General features: G+C 40.7%; 1 protein-coding gene across 4 annotated transcripts in view; it reads left to right on the top strand.

The window, feature by feature from the left end:
- Positions 1-20,404, top strand: part of PCDH15 (protocadherin related 15) — a gene marked incomplete at its 3' end in the record, with an annotated part of 380,126 nt that overhangs the window by 132,098 nt on the left and 227,624 nt on the right. The gene's annotated exons all lie outside the window — the stretch shown is intronic.

Genomic DNA, 20,404 nt, shown 5'->3' with positions numbered 1-20,404 from the left:
TTCCATCATCATGCAAAGAAGAAAAGCCAATTAGGAGTAAAATCTAGATTGGGTTTATTTAATCAGTTGCTGGGCTAGTTTTGCAACAAACAGATTCATTATCAGCTTCCACAGAGTAATTATTAGTCCACATGAACACTTACGTACTCCATGACACCTATGAGGCTTTCTTTGTACTGATTCAAGCTGCACCTGGCTGCATTATGAGACGTTGCTTATTGATGCACCACTGATGTATCTTTCTACATGGAATGTATTCTGGTACTAATTATCCTCAGTTTCCTTAGGAGCTGTGTCAGCAGGGAACTTGCAAAGTCCGCAGGCTTAGCTGCCCTGTTGAGCAGAGACTCAAGGAGGTGGGTCTGAGCAGAGGACTGCTAGATGACAGCTAAAATTCTCCAAAGAACAGTGTGGTTGAGGGGGGTAAAAAATGACACTAAAGAGCCAGAAGTGCCCTTAGAAACCCTCAAGCTTTTGTGAGCAAGAATCACTCTTTAGTTAGACTAGTTTGGATTCAAGGGAAGAAAACGGAACTTTTTGAATACTTCATGCAAGGGACAAAAAAGTTCATTGAATTTTATATATGCAAAGCATAATAAACCATCATAATATTAAGCATTGTGGCAATACAATAACTTCATCAATTCCTCACTATATCTTGGCAGAAAGTACTTCTTACTTGGAATTCAGAATTGCTTGAAAAGTTCTCAGTTAGCAGTGAAAAATGTGTTTTTGCATCAGACTGATAGTTATGTCAGAAATGACAGCTGCTTTTTAAAACTTGCCGTTTATCTTTGTTTCTTGCTGAAGCTCTAGGGGCAATCACAATAGTTTTTCTCCAAGCTGTTTCCCATTCCCTTGCAGCGTTCTAGTTCAGCATCATACAGTGACATACTATAACGGCTGCAATAAAATAACCTTCACACTGCCTTCCCTGGTGCATCGCTGTTGGGCAGCTACTTGCATTTATTGTTCAGGGAATTGGGAACGGAACCTGGGTGGCACCATCACGATCTTTTGGGCACCTTGGCCTATTGCAGTAGGGAGACCATGGGATATGGAGGCAGACGGGGTATTCTTTGGGTGTGAGAAGTGGAGATGCCGTAGGAGGGAACTAAGGTTACAGCAGTACAGGACAAGCTAGTTTTCTTGCAGCGGTGAAGAAAAAGGGAGTTTGGTGGAGTGCTGAAGTCAGTGGGGGGGCTGGTGTTGGGAACACAGGACACTTCTGCAAGTAACCAGCTTTAATCGTCTCTGTACAAATCGGTTCTATGCTTAATATTGATAGCTAATTAACATTGCAGAGGATGTGCTGTTTTTTCAGTACCTCTGGGCTTGACAACCACTTAAAAATTCTTTCTAAAGTAATTTCATTTCAGTTCCTTCCTATCTGACTGTACTAATGGTAATTCCCTCCAAACAGAAAACCTCCCAGAAATTTTCTTACAGACATGTTAATATAAATCTTGCTGCAAAACAAATAAACAAATCCCAGGTTAATGAAACTTGGCTAACTCTCTACTGAAAAGTATTTGAAACTTTCAGAAACAACATCTCGCCATCTTAGTTACAGCGACAGCCATTAGTCAAAGAATAAAGTTCATCAAATGTTCTGGTTTGGGGTTTTTTGTTTGTTTTTGGGGGGGGGTTTAGGTTTTGTTTTTATTATTTTTTCAATTCCTACTTTTTGCTGCAGGAAATACCTGCCCACAGAAGACATTTTGTATGGGTAGGTACTATGCAAACTAAGAGCAAATAACCTTCCTTGAGGTTTGAGAGTAACTTGCTAGATCAGCCTGAGCTTTTTGTAAGATTTTTGTGGCACTGAAATTCACAGTCTTCAGAATTTGGCAAATCAAAAATGTAGTCTGAGCTCAAATAAACACTTGTGGTTAAATCAACTGTAATAAAAACCTTACAATGTGTAAGGAAGGTGCCTTTTTTTACCTGAAGGATACAATTTCACAGAAAGGCAGGAATGCTTACCCCTGATGGAGGTGATTTCTTTCTTGCCTTTTCTTGTAACCAAGTCTGCTTAAAGTTAAATGTGCATGGGGGTGAGTTTACCCCTACTAACAGTCAAACTGCGTAAAGCTAAAAAAATTGAGTTAGATTGCCAATTTCTATTGGCAAATAAATTTTTCCTGGTTACATACGGTACATTCAGCACTGCAGATATTCATGGCTAATTTAGGAAGTTGTTAGTTTCTGCAGCGTTTGTATTTCAATATGCCTTTTTTTCATTTGCCTTGTTTTTACTAAGTTTTGGCATCTTTTATTGAAATGTGGTAGAAGAGGTTTGCCTGTCTTTGGCTTACTCTGCCTGTATAGTCTTATGAACTGCGCTTGTGATTTAGTTGCATCAAGCATCAGGAAATTATTTGAGATATAATTTGTTTCTAATTAGTCCTTTCTCAGCAAAATAGATGCTATCCAATTTTTGGGACTGATGCTAAATGCTCTTGTAAGGGATGGTATTTACACTTCATCCTGCAATTAGACCATGATTGAGCACAATTATGTCCGCTGCCATAATTGAATGTTTAAAGTGTGGCTTGGGTTTGCGGCTTCCCAAGAAAATAAAGCTTTCATCATTGGGAGAACTGCATGTTTCTCTTTATACAAATATTTTTGGTAAGGAAAGAAGTGACTTTGCATTTTGAATAGGCAATGTCCAGCTCTGCAGTGGTACCTGGCATGGAGACTTAGGCTGAAATTGGAGGTATGCCGAGGCGCTCTAGCCAAGTAGCTTGGCTGTTTAGAGACACGTCTTGCTGCCTAGCCCGGTAGATATGCTCTGTCTCTTTCTTGCGTAGAAGTTTTTTGGGTTTTTTTTCCTCTCCATCTGTTTCTTCCTATGTTAGAAACTGATCTTAGCTGTGAATTCCCATTACTGCATTTCTCAGTAATCAATACATGGGAATGCAGCAAATTTATTATCAACTGTGCTGTGTTCATCTTTGACTTCTACTACCTTCATGTCGCCTGAGGATCTCTCTTAAGTCTACCAATAACAACCGTACGCGTTCTTTGTATCTCATGTTTCAGGGCTTGATAGGAAAGAGAAATAAGCATAAGCACGCTTTGATTTTAAATAAATGTTTAGCTGAGAAGATCACCTTCTAACAGTTTCTATACAACAAATGATTAAAGGTAAAAACTTTCATTTACCGTTCCTGCAGCCATTTTCTAATGAACATAATAGCTCCAGAGCACAGAAAATCAGACCTCTCGTACACTTATAGTCTAGGCTCTTAACTCTTTGGTTTTATATATGAATGTGTTGTCCAGCTTTCTGTATGCTATAATCATTTTACCTTTTCACAAATGCTTCTGTTTGTGAGACAAAATAGCACTGGAAAATTGTTACTTGCTACTAAAGGTTTATGTACCTTTTTTGTTTGTATAATATGCCTTAGAATATTGTTGTGGTTTAACCCCAGCCGGCAACAAAGCCCCACACGGCCACTCACTCACTCCCCTCCAGTGGGATAGGGAGAGAATCAGAAGAGTGAAAGTGAGAAAACTCGTGGGTTGAGATAAAGACAGTTTAATAGGGAAAGCAGAAGCCACGCACACAAGCAAAGCAAAACAAGGAATCCATTCACCGCTCCCCATGGGCAGGCGGGGGTTCAGCCATCTCCAGGAAAGACGGGCTCCGTCGTGTGTAACAGTGGCTTGAGAAGACAAATGCCATCACCCGAATGTCGTTGTCCCTCCCCTTCCTCCTTCTTCCCCCAGCTTTATGTGCTGAGCATGACGCCGTATGGGACGGGATGTCCCTTTGGGCAGTGGGGGTCAGCTGTCCCGGCCGTGTCCCCTCCCAGCTTCTTGTGCCCCCCCGGCTCCTCGCTGGTGGGGTGAGGGACAGAAAAGGCCTTGACTGAGCGCTGCTCAGCAAAAACGAACATGACCCTGTGTTATCAACGCTGCTTTCAGCACAAATCCAAAACATGGCCCCATACCAGCTACTAGGAAGAAAATGAACTCTCCTCCAGCCAAAACCAGCACAAATATTTATTTGGAAAAGCCTGGCAATTGGTGTTAATTAGACTAAAATCTTTGGTGAAAGATAGCAGGTGCTATCAACTGTTGACCTGTAAGATGAATGAGTTCCTCTGTGTTTATTAGGCAAAGATTCCTTGGTAGACAGGCCACTGGTGTCACTTCAGCCATGCTACAAGAACTAACCCGAGAAATGCTTTAAAAATTGGGGCTGTATCTATGCGTTGCTTGTTCAGTAAATTCGGAAAGAATCTCTAGTGTCTGAGGCTTTGAATAGTCCCTTTGCCACTGGCTGAAAGATGAGCAAATTGACTCATTTTTCAGGTATTAATTTTTCATTAGCTATTTAGGTAAAACCTGAAACTTGGATTAGGAGAGGGAAGATGAAGATTGATTTGCATGATGCGTATGCAGGTGTATTTTTTTAATTGAAAAAGGCAAATCGTTATGGATAAGTTTGCAGTATAGTTGAGCAGCAGGTAGCAATTCTTTATAATTAAATTTAAGCATAGATGCAGGATGAACTGATGGGCAATCTTGAATTGCTTTGGAAGTCAGAAAGCAATTCAAAAGCAATGATAAAATCCTCTCTTGGGTGCAGTTTCCATAAACCTTAAGTTTATGGATCAACTTTTCATTTGTTCTTTTCTTCACTCTTTTCACTCTAATTGCAGCTATACAGAGGTTACCAGCTTGATAGTAAGTTCAAGGTAATGGACAATGTTAAACAAGCAGTAGCATGCACAGTAGATTTTGCTAGCATAGGCATTTTTGTAACTTGATACCAGCGATTTTGAATTAACTCTATGGAAATGACTCAGCAAAGACAAAATGGACAGCTTTGATAAGCTATTGATTACCTGCTAGTGCATGATAATGAGTCATAAAAGGTGTTTTAAGACTTCTGTTATGAATATTCCCTATCTTTCTGTTTTTGTGATTGATTGTCTGTCTCCCATATGCAGTCTCTTGATAAGTAGAGCCTTTTTATTCAAGGAAATGTCACTGAAAAGTAGTGAAGCATGAAAAGGTTAAAATTACAAAGCTATGATGTTACAGGTAATTAATTTTTATGTATTTGGGAGTATACCAAGATGCTCTGGCTAATTAAAAAGAATTGTCAGTAAGGTTGTCAGTAACTTTAATATGTGACTGCAGGAACCTGAAAATTGTTTTCTATAATCTCTCTTAGCAGGCAGGGAAGCACTTCACTTGCTTGATATATTGATCAGGGAGGAGAGTCACTCACCATTCAGTATCTAAGATTAGCTTGTGATTTTAAATATAGATGTATTTCAGATAGAGGAGAAGTTGGCTGCTTTTCACTTCAAGAACAAACAAAACTGTGCTTTTAACTTACAAAATGTAATGAATGGTTAAAGAAACCAGCTGTTTCAGTTACTGAAAACACTGTTTCTGGTTGAGAATATCATAGCAAGGCTGCAGAGTAAGTGAATATAGTGTGAAAGATACTTGCCTGCTGGTGATTTTTAACCAGGTTGCGATTCAGAAATAGTCTGTGGGTGGAAATAAAGTGATGTGTCAGAGTTTGCTCTGAGTACAGGAAGGTTGCTTTAAATGTGGGATTACTGTGGTTGACATCTTGTCTCAAGTGTTTGGTACATACTGGAAAAGGGGGGAGAATAGTGAATTTCATGGAAAGATAGAACAGGAAGACACATGGAGTTTTTTTATAATGTGGAAAGAGAATTGGTTGAACATGATTTACGTGCTTTAGGTTTTCACTAATACTAATCTTTTGTAACATGCACAAGTGGAGGTCTTAAGGGAAAGGATCAAACTTGACTGAAAACGGAGAAGTTTTGGACAACATGTAGTGAAAAATGAAATATGAAAAGAGAAATGTCATTGTGGATCATCTTTGAAGTCGTGTTTGGGCTGAGAGAAACACATTTTGTTTATTGCTAGGACTGGGTTAGAGTGACCCGTGATACACAGTGGCTATGGGGCTCCCCTGCTGGCACAGGAGGAGCAGGAACTCTGATACTTCACCAGAGACCCAGTCTGGGCTGGATATTTGGCTGATGGTGAAAACAGGCCCATTTTCTAGGTATTTATCAAGCTGTAAAGTCAGATTTTAAAGAGCTAATCTCAAATCTGATTCCCTTAATTATCAAGAGTAAGGGGGGAATAAACTGGTAAAAATGACTGATTTTATCATGCACATAATTTTCTTCTTTTTTCCTAGTGTGGAAATGTTCCATTAATTGCCTGATATTTATCATCATGGTTAGTAACTTACTGGGAACACTAATAGGAAAATGTTCAATTCTTACAGCTTTGTCAGAAGCTCAGAAGAAAAAGGCTCCTGATTTTGCTTGGAAGAAGTAACTGTGGAGCTGTAATTAGAAGTCATTTCTTTTCAGGAATAAAGAAGTTCTGCTTTGATTCAGACTTTGGTCTGGCACATCAGCCACATAAACCAAATACATGAGTGTTTGAGAGATCCAGGGTTCCTGGGTGAGTTTGATGCGTGCAGTAGTACAGGTTCACTAGCGTAAACCACCTTTTTGTTCTGTGGCAGAACCAATGCCAAAAATCTGTTCCATTAATGAGGTACAAAAACTGCTAGACAGCCCAGTCTCAGTTGAAAGGATCTTGCTATTTCATCCTATTGTATTCTTTGTTCATTCTCCAGTTTTCACTTTAAAGACTGTGAAAAGAAGAAGAAAAAAAACCCACCTGCCTCATAACAAAGACGACTTTAGCATATGTGTGAGATCACACAGTTTACAAAAAATAATTACATGAGGACAATGGAAATCTGTGACTTCTCCCTTTTGTGAGATATCCCACAACCTGGGATTTTAAATTGTCTTCCTGTCTGTGATGCCATCAAGGGATTTCAGATATGAACCGATTGAGGCTTTCTCTCCTCAAAAACTAAAGCTTCAGGAGAGGAAAGAGTGCCTGAGAAAGTACCATCTCTGTCCCATTCTGAGCTCCGGTCTGTATCTTGAATATACAATCAACTGCTGGTGTGATTTAATTGTTGTCTTGGATGTTTGCTATGACAAAAAAGCCACTTTCACAATCTGTACTTCTGTTTTCTCTTTCATAAAACTGTGTTTGTTATGGCGTGAAATGGAGCTATTGTCAAAGAGGAAGCATATGTATTAATTTGTTTGATCCTTAAATGTCATTTAGAAACATTTAAAGGTTTTAAGTGTTGACATTTAGACAAAATACTTTTGCAGTGATGCTTTATCAGTAAACTTCACTTCAGAAAAATTCTCATCTATGTCATAACACTGATCCTTGTAGAGATAATTATCGTTTCAGTAGCTAGGCTATCCTGTTAAACTATAAACTAGCCCTTCATTCAGGGTCAGGAAGAAAGACTTCTCTTTTCAGCTTATTGTCACAATGCAGAGGCTGCAGATTACATTAGTATTTCGGTTAATCAAATAGCGATTCATCAGTGACGGCTTTGCAGATATGTGCAAGTACGCTTGCAGGTGACGGGAGACAAGTAGCAGAGGGAGTTTCTTCTCTGGGGTGCAAGCGTTAACCCTCGGAGGCTGTGGGAGGCACTCTGAGTGCTGCTTCCTTTTTGATCACCGCAAAGTCTTGTGGCCTCTTGCAGAAATGGGGCAGGATCCCTGCTGGTCAGCAACTGTGTGATACTACACACCCGGGGGTACATGATTCGGCGCAGGCTTCCTCGCCAGGCTTGGCATTCATGGTACGGGTCTTGATAGCAGTGTAGGTATGGCAGCTCAGAGCTCACCTTGGGCTGCTCTGCCTGTTTTTTCAGTTGTCCCTGGTCTTTTAAGGCTAACTTGGGAGTTTCCTTGGTCCACTGCAGTCTCTGGTACAGATGTGCCCTTGTTCTAGTTGTTGTTGTTGTTGTATTCCCATGGCACTGTTTGCCCTTGAGGGGCCAGCAGCCTTCCCAGCTGTGCCATCCATGTCGGGATCACACCAGGGAGGGAGCAGCCAGAGGAGCCTTGCTATCCCAGCCCAGCAGCTCAGTTTTTCCCCAGTGCCCTGACCCACTGTCTGAAATGTGAGGAACCCGGAGAGAATGTGTTGTGCCACATCAAAGAGCATTCCCTTGCCTCCAGCCGTGGGCTCGCACGATGCAGCGTAGGGGAGGGAGGGGGCAGCCCACCATCACCAGTACGTTTACGTTTGCCTCTGCTCTGTACTATTGATAGTGCTTCTGTAGAAAAGCTTGCTTAAATCCTAGCAGTCTTTCCTCTGGAGCATGAGGAAATTCACGGTGAGCTGGAACGCCCTCTTCTGAAACAAGAAAACGTGGTTAGTCCACATTTGGCTCTGCATCAATAGCTACAGCAGCGCTCAAATTTAAAGCAGCTCCTGTGGCTAGATAGGTGGGAGTTTGCTTTGTAAATAATCCCTGCTTTTTGCTCTGGAAGAGTATTGGGATTTGAGAAAATTAAATGTAAAACTTCACTATACCGTAAAAAGGTGTGAGGATGAGCTTATGGATGAAGTATGTGAGCATTGCAGGTGTTGTGTTTATGTGCACACATATGATACATCTGCAGAACTGCACAAATTTGTTGGAAATTAAAGCATCCAAAAAAGGAAAACCAGGAAACGCCTCAGAAATCTTTTTATCCTATAACCTTCAATCTAAAAATGATATTAATGCCACTGTTAATGTTACCATTAAAGCAGTGTAATAAAGTGATTATAATAATGGTGACATAGAATTTGTAGCTAGCCCTAGGCACAAAATCTCTACCTACAGTTATCTCTGGACAGGGTGACAAACTTCAATGGGAAAAGGACAGTGGTGGTGGGTACAGTTTGAAAAAGTCGGGTGTTAGGTAGTTACAGCGGACGTTCCCATGTCTGAACTAGGGAAGTGCCCATTTAGTTGCAAGTACCAAAAAAAAAAAAAAAAAAAAAAAAAAAAAAAAAAAAAAGTAAAGAAAATGCAAATGTATCTTTTGAAGCCAAGAATGGTGGTCTCTAGTTGTATTTTGCTAACCCCAAATGTTAAACTCCTGTATCAGCCTGACCAATGGGAACGCTGCTCGGCTGAAGATTCAGTACTTCCAAAATGTCCTCCTCTTTCAGACTTTTGACCTTGCTTGTTCCTCCAGGTGAGAAAATGGCTCTACCAAAGAGAAGTTCCCTGAAGGAAGATACTAACAGAACAACAAAATCGTCTTAATAAAATCTGTGTGTAAAATGATTCAGTCAAGAGACAATGGATCTGGGTGAAATACCTATTAATCTCTGTTTCCTTTTTTCAAATTTTAAATAAATTACTGTTTTGTTCTGGGATCTTTTTTTTTCTCTAGTTTCATACAGGTTAATATAAGAAAGGTCCAACCAGTGATACTGGTTATACTTCCCCAAAGGGTTTTCCCGTGTCACAATTAGAAGTGCTGTCTTAAAAAATTGGTGCTAGAGAGAATTTTTTGTTCTGTGAACCTATCTGATTTTTTGAGCCGAGGTAAACTTTTAGCACCTATGGTGCCTGTAGCAAGGAGCACCGTAGCATGACTGGACTTGGGTGAAGGTCCTTGTTATTCTGTGCATTTTGAGCCTGCTACCAGGTAATTTGTTTAGATGTTCCCAAGCGGCTGGTTTGCAAGAGGCAGCGAGCAGTTGTTCCTATGCACGTCCTCTGTAATACACAGTTTTATAGACCTTCTGCATATTTCTTTGTTGTGATTTTTGGGCTGAAAGGTACTTTCCAAGCCGGAGTCTGGATGTACTCAGGCTATGCCCTGCTTTTGATCATACCTTTGATCATAACTTCTTGTGGCTTTTCTTTTATATTATTATTGTGGCTAATTTTTCTAAAGCCATAGAGAAGCTGTCAGGCTCTTCTTCACAGTAACAAGTAAGATTAAGTGTTTGCAAACTCAGCTGAAATTAGCATCTGTTGACACAAGTTGACAACTGTATTCCTTTTTCCCCTCTGAGAGAAATATGCATTTAAAAGAAAACAAAATAGGGTTAATACTTCACAGATTTTTGTATTGTAATGAAATTACTTTTAGAAATTAAAAAAAAAATCTTTAAGTCATTACGGTAGCGTTACACTGGTCTTTAAATATTTTCTATTTTTTCTGAATCTATGTCAAGCAGAAGTAGGTGCTTGGGTTGGTCTTGGGTTTTACAACTTGCTTTTCTGCAAGCGTTCTCTTGCCTTCTTCTGAATGATAGTAAGAAACATACCATCAAGAATTTGAAAGATAATCAAGGAAATAGACTTCATAGTTTGTATGCAAAAAAGTAAAATATTTGTTTTTCTTTAACCACAGTCATCACATTGGAACAAGTAGAACCTCCAGATTGAATTTTGCCTGAATTGCATAGGAGATTATACTGGCATGCCAAGGCCGGAGGCCCATAATGCATTTCATTTAGTCTCCAGCACAGATACTCTGTTGGAGGCATTTCTTTATACAGCATGTCAGATACAGAAAAAGCAATTTAGTAAGCACTGTGATCAGATCCTGATGAAATTGAATTCTTTTTTGGACCTGCTGTTCCTGGAAGACATCATTGATAAAAATAGTCTCTATTTTCCTCTTTGCTCTGATTCATTATGCTATCTTGCTGCTCTTTCAAAATATTTTTTTCCCCTCAAACGTGGCTTGTTTTTACAAATAAATGAAAGGAATTGTGTTTTTTGACAGCTTACTCTGTTAACAATGTGATCCGTCAGGATATTTGAATTTTACAGTTTTCTGTTTAGTAAACTGCATAAACATTGGACGCAACAGCAAGCTAAGAACACAGCAACCATGCATTCTATTGAACAACCAAATTAGGTGCTAAAAGCTATTTGACAATTACGGTGCTGAATTTAGAAAGTAGGTCCCTTATTAACAATCAATCTTGTATCTTATTTTTTCCTGTCAGTTAGTAGAACACTTTTTGTGTGCCCAGAGAAGACATGAGAGGTTAGTTCATGCGTGTCAACTGCATAAATTATCCGCTATTGCTTTTTATCAGTGGCTTTTAGAAATGAAGGTGAACTTCTTAAAAATAAATAAATAGAATAGTTAGATCTGTTTTAAACTTTCAGATCAATCTCCATTATTATTACTTTCTACATATATGTATGTTTGAATGGAACAGTTTTTAACAATGATTTCATAATACTAGTTTCACTCTCTGCTGTTAATAGTTAGATCCCCCTGGGTGGACAATTACAACATGGTTCCTGTTTTACTAGTGGTATTGATAAAAATGCTCTTTCACCCAAGTGCTACACAGCAAAGCTAATCTCCAGGAATGCTGCTCAATGCTGCATAGACTTCATTTTCATATCAAGTGTGGACGTCTCGCACGGTATGGTTGGGCTCTGCAACATCATCTGGTGGTAAGAAGTATTGTTTTAACAGAGCATGGACCTGTGTTACATGGACCATGTGCATCTACATACAGTGTTGCAAACAAGAAGTATAGATTAGGTAAATCGATGGCAAATCTCTAGGGTTGAGCAACATAGATTTTGATGGTGTTGCTTTCCTCATGTAGGTTTGTCCTTTCTCGGGGAGCAGTTTTGAGGCACAGAATTTTTGCTATATAAACCAATCTAGCTCCTGTGACAATTTGATCAGAACAATTTTCTGCAGAGGATTGAATCTCTATTCTCTTTCAGCTTCCCGGTGTATGTTAAATCTGTGTTTGGGGTTTTCTTCCTCTCTCTTTGAATTGGCTTTCAGTTGACATCTTAGCCCAAAAGTTTGGCGTTCTGTATTGTGTCTAAGAGGAGGGTCAGAAAATCCCATTCACCTTGTATTCCTGTACATCTTTGTGTCGCATCAGGCTTCAAAGAGTAGCACAGGAAATTCTGCAGACAGGATTCTGCAGACAGAGGCACTGCCTCTCCCTGTGTTTGCTCACTGATCAAAGGGAGTGTCTGTAGGCACTTGTAGCTATCAAGAGGAAGGCAAGAAGAGAGGAAGAATAGCGAGATCCTGCAAATACATTTGACATGACGTGTTCAGTCTAGCTAATGACAAGTTTTTGGTAGCATCTTCAGCTGAAGGTACTTTTCTAGGGTGTTTCTTGGTTTTTGGTTTTACTTCACTTGTGGTTGGTTAACTCCGTTGAAATATTTTTTGCATTTTACTGACATGTGAGTGGTTTATGATGGATTTGCGTTCATTGGTGTTTTGTCACAGCCCTTGTTGTACTGGCAAAGCATCTGAAGCAGCAGCAAGTAACGCTGTTGGAATGATTTTGCAGTTCTTCCTGCTGTTTTAGTACTGTGTGTTGGCAATAGCGCATGCATTTCCGCACAGCATGGATATAACTTAGCTGATTTCTGACTTACAGCTTGTATTCTAACCTCATGTCCTTCTCAAGAGAGCACAAGGAGAACCCGTGTAACCATAATGATTCATCAATTCGTCAAAAACTTTGTTGGTTTAATATTGTAGGGCTCCCTTTGAAGGGGTTCTGGATGTCAGCACGGGGTAATGTATGTTGCTTTACTAATATTTTCTCTCCGGTAAAAAGCTTCTCACCCTTGTTTGCATAGAGGTGAGAGTTCTGCTGTTGTCTTCGGTAAATTCATCAGCTAAGTTATGAGTGCGATGTGCGTTGAAGGCCTGCAGGCTTAATTGGAGGTCCATTGCGCACAGTTACAGCTTCCCAACTGGGAAAGCTGAAAAAATAATACTTTTCAGGGTTTAATACGCTAGCATGAAATGTCTCGTGTTAACTAATTGCATTAATACTGACCACCCCGTTCGGGTAAAATACATTTATCTATATTGCTTTATACTGTGAGAGAAACATGAGAAAAACTGATAGTTAAATGCAATGCGTTGTTTTCTTTTGGAATATTTCGTGTTGTCAGTAAAAGTTATAATTCTGAAATACTCTCTAATTCTCAACACTTCATAGAAAACAACATGATATACACACACAAATATGTGGAAGAAGAAAGCATGCTGCATCTCTATGATTATACTATTTGGATGTTGCAAAGCATTATGTGCATCTTTCTCAGTTTTGCTCAAAGCAGTAGAGACTATAAATTGTCAAACACGAGAAATAGCCTCTGTGTTTCAGTGATTTAATCCAGTTGGCCAAACTCTTTTTATATATTTTAACCTGACAACAGAGGGCGGGGAACTCTGGTCTTATTTCCCTGAATATCATTGAGCCACTTAATCGGTACAGAATTCAGTTCCTTGCGTCCTTGGCTAGAAATCTGGATGACTGTCCGGACTCAGGCCCACAGCTTGGGGAAGGAGGGGAGTTCTCGGGCGTACAAGTCCCCAGCCTCCATTTTTCTGTTTTTTATAGCTACCAGTCAATAAAAGTAGTGGTGTTCCTTGGGGGTGCCAGTGCGTGCCACTTGACACGAAGGCCGCACAAGATGTTGTGGGGTGATGGATGGTCTGGAAGCGGCGTCAGGGAAGCAGGGATTGCTGGCAGCTGGGAAGATGAGAGGGTAGGCAAGGCAGCTGGGTTTGACGCAGTTATTGATGGGGGTGCCAGTGGGGAGGGGGGGTGGGAGAGGGTCGCCACTGTGACGCTTACTAAATGTGAAGACTGAGAAGAAGAAGAAGGGAGAAGTCCTTGGAAATGTCGGGCAAAGGATGACTTTTTATAATCTGTTGCCAATTGAGTGGCATCATGTCATCAGTCTTCTAGTGTTGGAAGCAATCTCTGTTGCAGTGCTGTCAGTTGAGCTGGTGCAGATCAAAATACTTATTTGATAGATCAAAATACTTATTTGAATACTTACAAATAAGTATTTGCCCTGGCAAATTAATGACTATTATAATCTGCTGAATCTGAAAAAATTAGAATAAGCTAGTATTGAGGAATTAGGTATTGTCTTTTCACAATCGCATGTATGTTCTTATGTTCTCAGAGAAGAATGCCTGGGGAGACATTTCATATTTTTTAATATTAGACAATTTGTTGAACTCTTTACAGAAAACGCTTAACTGCTCAGCATTAATCATCTGATAAATGGTCTGCGTACCTCCGTGGAACAGATCGTACATATGTATACGAGTGCCTTAGAGCTCCTAGGACAGTTGAATAGGTAACACAGGGTTTACTATGACTTAATAAAAGAATACGAGTTCATTTGTTAAGACTGTGATTTAGGACAGGTTTTCACAGCCATGTTAGTAATGGATATATTGGGTAAAGGTCAGTTAACTGTGTGTCTGCCTAAGAAATGCCACCGCAAACTGGCAGATAGAAATATTAATGCAAGTGAACATGCCTTTTTTTGTGGATTGTTGCTCAAGGGACCGTGCAGTATATTATTTTGGTCAACCTGGAGTAATGCATATTTTCATGATGTTCCTCCCTTTTTTTTTTTCTTTAGTAGTCTTTGTTAGTCTTCCATGTGAAATAGTGGGTAGAAAATGTCTCCCCGTGTTTGAATACAATAATAAATTCTAAAGATGTAGTTTTTGTCCCTTCTGTTTGTGGAATTCGTGCAGGCTAACAGATGTAGGAGCGCTATGGGTGAGAAGCTCACCTTGGTGAATCTCAACAAAGGTTTGGGAACTCTTCATACACTTTTATCTTTTACAGCGGTTGGTAATACTTGCTTCTGCCTGAGTAGCGTCCCGGACCACTGGCTCCCAGAGGAGCATCTTGGGGCAGGCAAGTGAGAGCTGAAGTGGTTGTGAATCATCAAAGCAGCATCACCCCAGTTTGTGAACTGGTTTGTGGCTGGTTCATGGTCTGTTATCTTACATCATGTACAAGATAGTTCTTATTAATAAGTTACCTGCTCAAAAACAGGCAGTGACCTAGTTCAGTAAGGCTATGGTGTTTCAGTTTCTTGGAACACAATCATTTTTGTGATAATAAGCAAAAAAAAAACCCAACTCCAAAACAACTCTGTGCAGAAAATTATGTTGTTTTTCTAACTCTAAAATTGTTGCATTTCCTCCCTCTTCCTTCTCATCTTCCTTAGAGGGAGAAGTTCTCCATAAACAGATATGATTGGCAGATTTAGGTTTGCATCTCAGGTAGACCATGGAAAAGATAGAAAATCTTTTTATTTTTAAAGCAGACCTATCCTCAGTATCAGCTCTGCAACAATTATTATGGTCCCCTGTCTTTAAAAAAAAATTTAAAAAAAGATTCTCTAAACTTGTAACTCATAGCAAACACCAGTTAGGGCTTTTTTTTTTTTTTTCTCATTTAATGCTTAGTACTTGATAGAATCAGTGCCTTGAACAAGCATATGGCAACTGGAATTCAGCATAGCACTGTGTGTGATACAGCATGGGTATAGAGACAGGCTCTGATGTGGTGGCTGGTAGTCAGTTCCTGAATAAAAGCAAAAGGAGGTTTGTGGTTGTAGTATGTTCAAAGATGTAAGCAGGAGTACTGTTTCTCAGTTTCTCTCCTCTCCAGGGAAATGTGGCTTTTGCCTTTCTACTGAATAAACAGGATTGTTTAAAACAGGCCTGGCTCCATTATCGGTTTCTCTTCTGAACAGAAACAATTTGCAGCCAAATTTTGGCTAACCACGCAGGTCAAAACAGCAAGACATAAAAAGCACATAGCAAATTAATACAAGCTTTTTCCAGCTACACTAAATGAATTAAGAAAAAGCATTTGAATTAATATTTGCTGTTGTGGTTTTTTTTTTTTCTTTCTTCTTTTCTTTTCTAGCCCTTTTTATAACAGTAACTTCTGGTAATTTCTGTCATCTTTCCCATGACAGAAACTCGATGGTGCTGCCTTTTGAAGTGTGTATTGGTTGGTGACGGGGGTAGGCAAATGGCACTGTTTTATGACATTTGTGAATAAATATTTTCATATTCCCTGATCATTTTGTAATGAATTACGAGAGATCTTTCTGTTGAAAGGAGCTGAGGGAAAGATTCCCAGTGCTCTGCCTTCACAGCGCCCAAGTAATCAAGTCTTGTTTGATTAGATTGAAAAGGAGGATCATTTTGACTCATTGCCCTCCCAAACATAGCTGCGAAGATTTCTCTGAGAGTCTCGGTTGGCAATTCTTTGTAAAAGAACCGAGTATGTACAAGGAAAACATGAAAAACCTTGACATGCTTAACTTAGTATGCGGCCTTCGCTGCTTAAAACGGCAGTCTTCTGCAGGTGACCCTCATCCTCTGTACTCTGAATAATTGAGCATAATCTAGAATTCTTCTTACTGTGCTCTCCCCTGTGTTTCTGAGGTCATGTAGGAGTGAGCCGAGCGGCTCTGGTACTAGCACAGATACCCATGGATCTCCCCTCTCTCCCTATGGGAACTGAAAGCTTACTCCTGCTCTGCCTCATGTCTCTGTTTCTGGATACACAGATCTGTCGAGGACAAGTTTCCTTAAGAGTATTTTGTAAGGGAGCTTGTAGAAGCTGGCTGGAAGCCTACATGTGCTGTATCAGATGGTTCTGTGGTATCCATGTGCTGGTGATTCCTGCAGGGAACCACAGTAAGTTTGAGAGGCTGAATTTCCCTTTGCGGAAAACCGAACTTTCCCGGGTGTCTTGTATATACTTATGTGTTTGCGCAGACTGTTACATCATCTGCTAATTTTTCCTGGTACGAGCCTCATGCTTCATGGTGGTATTCCCGTGAGTCATCCTGGGACCCTTTTAATTTTGGTATCATGTTTGCCACCTGCTGTTCCTCAGGTACCGAAGCACTTTTAAGCAGGAAATTACATGGCACAGTAAGTTCATACGATTCACTCTTTTTTGCGGGACCTGCTAGGAATCCCACATGGAGAAGGTGCTGGCATGGGAACCCATCAAAGTCCTTTCATGGTGAACACAAAAGAAGGGAGGGGGAAAAAAACAAACAAACAAACAGGTTTTGTGCTACTACTTTATTTGCTCCAAGCCTTTTTGTAATTTCCCCCCTCCACCTGCCTTTGATCATCTCTTGGCACTGCAGACTCCCTGGCAGGCTTCCTGTCACAGTTCTGTTTGAAGAAGGATTTATTTTTTAAAATCTATTAGTACTTTTGATAACGTTTGCAAATTGGGGTTTGAGTTCGGTTTGGGGTGTTTTTTTTTTTTGCCTGCCTGATAGTATATTCTGCTATGTTGAAGCACCTGGAAGTCTATTCATACCAAAACCAGTAACTGAGACATCTCTTCCCTAATGGGGATGTTATTTATTACCATATATTTTACCCTAGAACTGACAGGATCTCCTTGTTTGTTTGTTTGTTTGTTTTTTAATCACTTGCTCTGCCAGAGCTTGCTGAACCCTTTTACGTTCTGCACTTGGAAGTGGCTGTTTTTTGAAGGCCCTCTATTTATTCTGAGGAACCTTCCCTGCACTGCTGCATAGCTGTGCTGATTTGCCTTGCCCTTGCTCAAGCCTGTCTCAGTAAAAACCCCATGTGCTTTTTCTTTGCCTCCAACTGAGTGTCCTTAAGCAGTGGTGGGCCCTGCAAACATTTCACTCTTTCAGTAATGTGTTTTCCCTTCCTTTTAATGAGCTTCCATCTTATGGAGCTCTCTCTTGAGGCTGAGAACGACAGTGGTAGGGGGTTTTTTGTCTTTTGCAAGTATGTTGGATCTAATACACAAAGGTGGCTGTTACGGACCCCGTTTTGTAACGTTTGCCCAGCTTCGAGGAGGCTCTACCTCTTCTGCTTAAGGCAGGAGCCACCTTCCCTCGGTATGTGACTGTGTCCTCCCTCGCAAAGGGCTGAGCAAAGCTTCACCTTTCCACCGAACTTCCTGGTGAGGACGGCGGTGGGTGTTGTATCTTTGTGGTCTGCCGGGCTCTAGCAACAACTGCTAACTGGGATACGCAGAAGAGTTTTGGGAGCAGGCCTGGAGCCCCGTCCCAGCGAGATGGGCTCCGGGGAGCTGCCTCGGGCCCCGTGAGCCCCAGCGGCTTTGCTGTCAAGCAGCACGACGTCAACGGGAGCTGAGGGTGTTGTGAGCGCCTGTTCGTGCCTTGGGAATTTTAAAGTGCTCAGGAAAGAAAGAAAAATCCCTACGTAATAATCATAGTTATTACTGCTATTGATCAAAGTGTGTTTTGACTATAAATTTTTTAAAATAATTATTTTTCATAAGAAGTATATGTACACCTTCTGAAACGATCCTACATGTGCTTTACAAATTCATTAACATACTTAATGGCCGCTTCTTTGTGCAGTTATGTTTTCATAGTTCTAATTTAAGTTTCACTGAAAAAGATACTTGCATTATCTACGGATTATTAAAACAATATGAAAGTACCTTTAGCTTTGCTTCAAGGCACATCGGCCTATTTAATTCAAAACAGCTTTAAATTATCACTAAACATTTAAGTAGATTGCGATTGATCTTGTTGCATGATATCTTCTAGTTTATGAGCAGCCCATTTCAGGGTGTATACAGTACTCAGAAAAACAACTTGGATGAAATCCATTAAATTTTTGTTCCACCTTTCATTCTTAGTTTTCTTATACCTCTGTGTAAGAAGTACACTTCTTAGCTTTCTTAGCAACTTGCTTCTGTTCAACTGATAGCTTTGGTTCTGACGAGTCAGTGTAATAGTGGCAGTGTGGGTTAAAATCTCTGTTGTTCAAGTATGACAGAATCACAGAATGGTAGGGGTTGGAAGGGACCTCTGAAGATCATCTGGTCCAACCCTCCTGCCAAGACAGGGTCACCCAGGGCAGGTTGCACAGGAACGTGTCCAGTCGGGTGTGGAAGGTCTCCAGGGGAGGAGACTCCACAGCCTCTCTGGGCGGCCTGTTCCAGTGCTCCGTCACCCTCACAGTAAAGAAGTTTTTCCTCACGTTGAGGTAGAACTTCCCGTGCTGCAGTTTGTGCCCATTGCCCCTCGTCCTGTCACTGGGCACTACTGAAGAGAGACTGGCTCCATCCTCCTGGCAGCCACCCTGCAGATATTGATAGACATTGGTAAGGTCCCCTCTCAGCCTTCTCTTCTCCAGGCTAAACAGCCCCAGGTCTCCCAGCCTTTCCTCATACGAGAGATGTTCCAGTCCCTAGTAGAACCTGTTTAATTTCAAATACAGTTTTTTTAGTTTTTCTAAATGCTCCTCTCGAGCTTCTCCTTGAATTGGAAAGTAGACTGCATGTCCTTGCTATCTGAGTTTTATATCCAACAGTTATTATTTTAGTCTAGTTTGAACGATCGGGTGCAGCTGACAGCTCGTTATTTAGAAGGCTAGATCCATTGCTGTTACTGTAGCACAGATTCGGATGTTTCAGCTTGGCCTGCAATATTGTAATGGTGAGTTTAAAACTTAGCCAGCCTTAGCAAATGAGACTGTTTTTGTTGTTGGGTGTGTTTTTAATTATAAAGTAGATTTGTCTGAGAGTGCTTCAGTTGATCTGTAAATTTAAAAATAGCATTTTAGTCTTGGCCAGTTTTATGCATAACCTTATCTTTCAGCATGTAACTTTTATGCAGTCCTAAAGCTTTTTAAAAATTCAAACATATGTCAAATATATCTTCTTCTCTTTCTCTATATGCCTATTTTGAGCTCGTCTTCCTCATTACACTTTTAAGAATTTAATTTTTTAAAGAGTCAAACGTGGGAACAGGCGTGTGACAAAGGACTGTGCCCGCTCGTTGAGAACTATGGAAAAAGCCATGAGCAGAGAGGCAGAGCAAGGAGGTACCAGGCCCGTGTTTGTAGGCAGATGCTCTGCACCCAAAGCTGAGAGCTGTGTGACCACGCATGGCTGCAAGCCCTGGCTCATGAGCCTAGAAAAGCACCATCAGATCTCCGTAACCTGTAGGAAATGACTTCTGGGTGGACAAACCACAGGCAGAATAGCTTGCGTAATTGCAGATGATATGTGTGGCTACATATCCAAAACTATGGGAGCAGATATTAATTCTCCCCTCTTGCAAACTGCCTCGTGTCCGTTCTTGCTGTGCTCTCCTGGCTCACCTCTCTTCCTGCTAGATTTGTTGACAGGCATCGCTGAAGCTCTTGCAGATTTCTTCCAGATCTCAGCAGGGGGATTTCTAAAGGCTGTGCCAAAATTTGGCCAAGTGTGGAGTTGTCTCATTCCCATTGCTATGCTAAATTTGAAGTTCCCTCTTGCAGAACACGGAATGTTAGAGCTTTCCAAAGCAAAGGCTGCCAGAAGTAGTCATATGTGGAAAAAAGGCGCCTGGTTTTTCATAGAGGTTGTTAAATGTTCTGGCCACACAAATAAAAGCACCAAGGGAAGGGAAAAGACTGGTGCACATGCATTCACAGAGTAGCTACATTTCTAGTTGATTAAGCAGCCAAGGTTACTGAAACTGTTCTTTTAGAGTTGGGAATGGCAGCTCTGGTGTTACCACATAGGAAAACGTTAGAAAATATTCAAAGCAACAGTGAAGGCTCAGTGCTACTAGTAGGTCCAGGAATGCTCATAAGTTGGTAGGTAAAGAATTGGGCATACAAATACTGAACAAGACGAAAGCCTGCGAATGCTTTTTCTGGCTTGC

Source organism: Phaethon aethereus (genome assembly GCF_964289735.1).
Source record: "Phaethon aethereus genome assembly, chromosome: 7".
In the NCBI taxonomy this organism is placed as follows: domain Eukaryota; kingdom Metazoa; phylum Chordata; class Aves; order Phaethontiformes; family Phaethontidae; genus Phaethon; species Phaethon aethereus.
This window is presented reverse-complemented; position numbering and strand designations above follow the sequence as displayed.